Source organism: Enoplosus armatus, chromosome 14 (assembly GCF_043641665.1).
Source record: "Enoplosus armatus isolate fEnoArm2 chromosome 14, fEnoArm2.hap1, whole genome shotgun sequence".
Taxonomy (NCBI): domain Eukaryota; kingdom Metazoa; phylum Chordata; class Actinopteri; order Centrarchiformes; family Enoplosidae; genus Enoplosus; species Enoplosus armatus.
The window spans coordinates 11974584-11980583 of record NC_092193.1 but is presented as its reverse complement, the minus strand read 5'-3'; the positions used below and the strand labels follow the sequence as shown (position 1 = coordinate 11980583).

At 39.9% G+C, this 6000-nt stretch overlaps 1 protein-coding gene across 1 annotated transcript in view; it reads left to right on the top strand.

Annotated features, from left to right (window-relative positions):
• The first annotated feature begins 3022 nt into the window (after positions 1-3022).
• Positions 3023-6000, top strand: part of kmt2cb (lysine (K)-specific methyltransferase 2Cb) — a 62038-nt gene continuing 59060 nt past the window's right edge. Inside the window, exon 1 of the mRNA XM_070918329.1 lies at positions 3023-3094. The gene's annotated coding sequence lies outside the window, so the exon portion shown is untranslated. The remainder of the gene's footprint in view (positions 3095-6000) is intronic.

The following is a 6000-nucleotide window of genomic DNA, read 5'->3' as shown; positions in this document are numbered from 1 at the left end:
CTATACCTGTGGCGTCTCACACTTCACTACACTGACATCAGGCAACACTGCTGACCAAAAATTAGACTTTTAATGCCACAGTGCATATTTATTCATTTGACCACACAATGACTTAGATACATCTATGAATTCCGATCAGTTACTGTAGTTACTTCCATATCATGAAACAATGCTGATGATGAATTCTGTGATAAATAACAATCCAAACCCAACTCTAATAAACATTTTTTTTGAGCATAATCCATGGACTTTTGAAGCAAAATCAATTAAATTACCTAAGAATGCACACACTGGGTTACACTACAAGACACATTTTCCAACTCTGCATCCAAACGTCCATCCTGCTTGCTTCACTATCTTAATATAGACTTTGTCTATAGTGTATTTAAAACCACATTATTCCTATCAAACTTGAGAACTGCATGTGAGGATTTCTTTCTTTTCTCAAAGGGAAACATGTTGGTGAACACTTCTGCTGACAGTAACTACTCTGTACTTGAGGCGATTGTTCTATTTGTCAGTGCTCATTTCAGTACCTAGAAATTATATTTGATCTGTACTTGAAGATTGTATTTTGACATTTGATGTGTGTGTGAATGATTATGCTGTGTGTAAGGCCTAATGACTGTACATTTATACACTTATTAAAATACTTTATTGCATGCATCATCTATCTTTCCTTTTCTCTTTTTTCCTTTCCTATATTTTTGTCTGGTTCAGTTTACTTCCCTTTATTCTCAATAATATTTGCCTGCTTTTGTTATCACCACATTCTAGGTTTGTCAGTTCCCTCATGTTGTCTGTCTCATCTATGTGTCATAACATGTGTAATACATGCTGTGCATGACATATATACAGATGAGTGACAAAATTAAGGAAACCCCAACATGAAGTGTCTTTGTGAGGTGTTATCTGATCTTAAACCTGTCATATAGCATCCGATTGTGCTGTTTGAACATTTACCATATATTTCTGACACTTTTATGCAATCATTCTCCGTTGTTCAGAACTCACCACTGCAAGTAAAGCTGCAGATGAGTGACAAATTAAAAACAACAACAACATCAACATAATGTACCTTTGGTGTTATTGGTCCACCATGAGTTGCTAGAAAACCTTCAGTGCTTAGATTGCTCAAGTCTCTGTAACTCTACTGGACGGATTAACACCATTCTTCCAAAAGATATTCCCAAATGTAATGTTTTGATGCTGATACATAGCACCAAAATCTCTCATCGGTGTTGATTTGGGTTTAATTTTTACACTTATCAAAACAGTGACCTCTCTTGCCCTTTGTGAAAGCATCTGCATTTGTTATTTTTCTGCACTCATTTATTCAGGTTTTCCCTTTAATTTGTCACTCGCCTGCTATGTATTTCGTTTGAATTGTCTCCAAATTATTAGTATTAATAAAAAATAATAATACATTGCCAATATTGTGTGTGTCTTGTGTTGTATTAACCAGCAGGGGGAGCTCATAGTCTAGGAAAGAGGTACCAAGGTTTACCATTGAAAGGAACAGGGCTGTGTTTATTTCCAGTTAATGTTCTAAAGGCTTCACTCGAAGAAACTCAGTAAGTTGTAACTAAAAGCGGCCCAAAAAGCAAAATGCACGTAAATACGTAACACCCACTGGCTCTTTTGCATATTATGTGTAGCTGCTGGAAGCCGACCCCTGAGGGCTTTTCCGAAATTTAACCCCTGCATGTACAGTATGTCTGCCAATGTGCAGGCTACCTCTCCCATACACCCAATGCAATGCCTGCATCAGTGTGCGTACGTGTGTGTATGAGAGAGAAAGAAAGCAGGAGAGGGGGACGTTGTAATACAGTAGCCTATGGAGATCCATTTGGTCGTGGTCTATCTGAAGGGATGCTATCTGGACGAGCTCTGAACCACCACACTCGCGCATTAAAGTTAATCCATCTTTGTGTTTACCCCATGCTCTGGAGAAGGCTGATGACTGTTGGAGTCACTACAGCTGCTGCTGCTGCTGCCGAAGATTTGCATGAGCTGGAGCACCAACGGTCGACAATCCCCATCCAACCCGGCTTGAATCCAGACTCCATCTTTTTGAGCCTTCCCTAGCCATTATTTTATTTACTAAATGCCCATATCCCTCCGCAGGGTCAGAGAGTATTTTGAAGAAATTGTTAAATGGTTTGCGCAGTATTTTTATCGCGTCTTCTTATCGATGTTATTCAACATATGCCACACTCACGAAACATCTCTTTCTCGGCGAGCCACACCGATTTGGAAATATTTCTGTGCCGTAGTTGTGGTAGGGGGAGGTGGATCTAGTTTTCGAGGAGCCTGGAGGGGCTGTGCTTCGGTGCCACTTATCATTAGATATGGCCACCGTTATAGAGTATACCGAGGCGTCATCTTCAACTTAATTTAGTGATATTTCATAGTAATCTCGCAGTTCGGCCACTGTGGCAGGCGGGATGTTGTTTTTGACAAGCTAATGTTTGTTTTTACATGTCTTTGGAGGCGGTTGTTACTGCGTGGCAGGCTGGCTGCGAGAGTCTCCTAACTGGCCGCTTGGTCCCGCAGCTTGTCGATGCTGAAGAAAATAGAACCAGTTGCCAACCAAGCGGTCGGCACCCAACATTTGCTTTGCGCGTCGCTGTACATTCGCTGAGGATTCACATTTAAAGTTTCATTTACGGAGTATCGACTTTTGTAGCCGCTTGGACTTTGGCTTTGATTTGTTTATACGTTAATGGTAAAATTGTTGGCCGTAGACTTGGGTGGCTAACACCAACTAGCTATATAAACCGAACTCGTGCGACGACAGCTGTCATTGGAGAAAGGAAAGTGATCCCCCCAAATGCGTGTGCCATTGAAGCGGTTTTCTGTTGGATGTACATCATCTGCCTTTCCATCAAATGGGCAAAGTTGGGAATAACATTGCAACGTTGGAATATAATGATATGCGCTATGCATTTTTGAGAACTGCGGTGTTGCTTCATTGGAGAGAGGCTAGCTAGCTCAATTAGCTTGCTAGCTAGCTGGGTGATAAAAGTGCGACGTTTCATCCCCCAGTATTTTGGACATGAAGAGGATAATTCGCTATTCATAGGGCTGGAAGGTAAGCCACATTGAGATGTTAATTTGGTTATCATGCTAGCTAGATTTGTTTTACATTCACCTTGTGAAGCAAAGCTGAGCCAACATTATCCACCTCCAGTCTGATGTTGGGGGTTTGTCGCCGCCTTGGCTTTCATGACTCAGACTATTCAACGGAACGGAACATTCAATAGAACGGTTCATGGGGGCTATATAATCAGAAATAGGTGGGTAACGATAAATGTTCACTGCTTAACACAACATATGCGATCGACATTCACGCACAACTAACGGTAGTTTGTAACGAAAAGCAGAAATCAAGGCTTACGTCATTGTATAACGTATCATTTTCACTTTTTGTGTTGCATTGTAGTTCCCCAGAACAGTTCCGTTTCATTGAATAGACCGAGCCTTTGTGTGTGTTGGGCACAAATGCTCATTCAAGCCCTGCACCCAGTCTAAGGGATAGTGTAGTTAAGGTTACCCATTAAGTTTGCCATCATCCCCAGACTGTAATATTTAACACTAACTGTGGGACAACAGACAGCTGAAGCTTTAATGTTCGGTGTTTTGGCAAAGGCGCTAGTTACAAGCTAGTACGATGAGTTGGCCAACTAACTGCAACCATAGGTAACCTGTTTGCTATGTGAACCTCTTTCAAAGTTGTCTTACTGGCTAATCGCTCTCAACGCCGAATCCGATCTGCTATTGCCTGTTAAATATGAAAGATGGATTAATTTATTTCCGCATTTTCTGTCACATTTAACTTAGACGATGTCAATGTTACTTTTGTATGTGGTCGCCAAAGAAAAGGCGACAGAGTTCAACACAACAGGCTAGCTATCGTTAGCAGTATGCAACTGCTTTGTGCCCAAGCTTGAGTTAACAAAAGCTAACGTTAGCATGTCTCCAGTTGTGCCTGTGGTGGTCGTGACTGCCTAGTAGTGACCGGATCCTAACCTCAGATGCCCCAACAATCAACGTTATTCTCATCACTTTATCTTGAGGGCTACCTGGTTGTAAATCGGGTTATAAAATTGTCCTCACCCATCTAATTTTTGTTACATCACCACTTACATTATCTCGGACAAGAGTGAACCCCCTGTTTATTTTCTCTTAAGGATTTAAGCTAGGATTCATAATTTCTAAATAATTGTGCTGACAGTCTAACCACTGTACTGAATAATGTTTCTTGTGGAGTTTGGTGTTATTGGACCACCATCTGTCCACAGAGCCTGGAGGCTGGTGTAGGCCAATATAGACATAAGAGAAAGAGAGAATTACCACAGATCTGCAGTGAAAGATGGAGTCAGTTCCACAATGTCTAAGAGGACAATTTGAGACCTCTCCTTGTTCATTGATACAAAATGCCTCTTTTTTTGGCCCACCATGGTTTATAAACCATTTTACTGCTTTACTGAAAATGAAAAGTAGCAATGTTGACTTTCACATGACTCATCCTAAAGATTAGTCATAATATAGTCTGATGTAATTGCATTTTGGTACAGAAACACAAGCTCGCTAGTTGCTTGTGCAGATTTTTGCTTTTACCTTTCCTGAGGAGGAACCACCAAAATCATTACTGGTGGGTGAAAACATGGTATGTCTGCTGTTTGGAAGCAGTTTGCTTTTGAAAAGGATAATATGGTGCTAAAGCAGGTACTCTTATCTTTCTCCCTTTTCATATTTCTTGCTTTTTTTCCAATTCTGGAAAGGTTAAGGGGTGGTTCTAAGTAAAATAATAAGAGTAATGGTGAGGCTGACATTATCAAGTACTTGGATTACCCTAGATGTAAACCTAATATATGTTTGATCTCAGTTTTATTGTTTTCGGTTCTTGTTATTTAATATTTGTTGGAGCATATTTATCACAACCCAGCTTTAAGAAGTGTTACTGTGTATGTTTAGCTTCATAATCGTAATCAATTATTTTAATTTTAAAGCCACATTCAGGAAGGTTTGATACTCCAAAGTAAACTTACTGAAACGCAGCTGTGATATACTGTACTATGGGCTTACCAAATAGCTAACTATTGTGTTAGCAAACCTGCTTACATCCAACAGACTCAAACCAACATCCTATTGGATGTTACTGACCATGTGAGGAATGTATATTCAGTATTCTCATCCCTTTTAGCCCTGTTATTTTAGCCCTGCTTAAATATCTTCAGCAGCCACTCATTAAATTTGTCTACATTGACCATATAGAGAAAGCAGCAGCTACAGTCAGCCGTCACTGTCTACACTAGATGCATTCAGCCAGTACTGTTGTGAAATTAGCGTTTGACAGTGCTCCAAAAAAACAAAAAAATCTGTGAATCTTTTATTTATTCAAACTTATTATCATGCAACAGTTAAACTCTCAGTGAACACTTGCTGTGCTGCATCACTAAAAGTCTTACTGCACTGCCTTGTTGAAAGGTTTGATATTCACAAAACACACATGCGCAGGAAAACACTTTTCAAAGCAGCTTGTGCAACACATGAACAGACAGCATACAAACAGGTGACACATTAAAAGAAAAACCTGAATAAATGAGTGGAGAAACACAACTAATGCAGATGCTTTCATACAGGGCACGAGTGGTCACTGAATGGTTTGAGCACCTTTTTATTAAGACATGCTCCTTTTGGATTTTTTAATTTAATTTGGCATCCAACTTTGGGTTTACTTGCAGTGGTGAGCTTTTCACAATGGTCTCACATCATATAGTTTAAACTATAGTTACGAGCAGCCGAGCGGGAAACACCATTCACATCAGCCCCCAAGAACTATAGAAATTTCAACAAATTGTTGGCAGAATGACTACAAATGCACCACCGCTGGCACTTACATCAAAATAAAATACAATATTAACATTAATACAATCGATTCAGCTAATTTTTAGAAGCTACACACTGTTTGTATATGGTTTCACCTGGGGACGG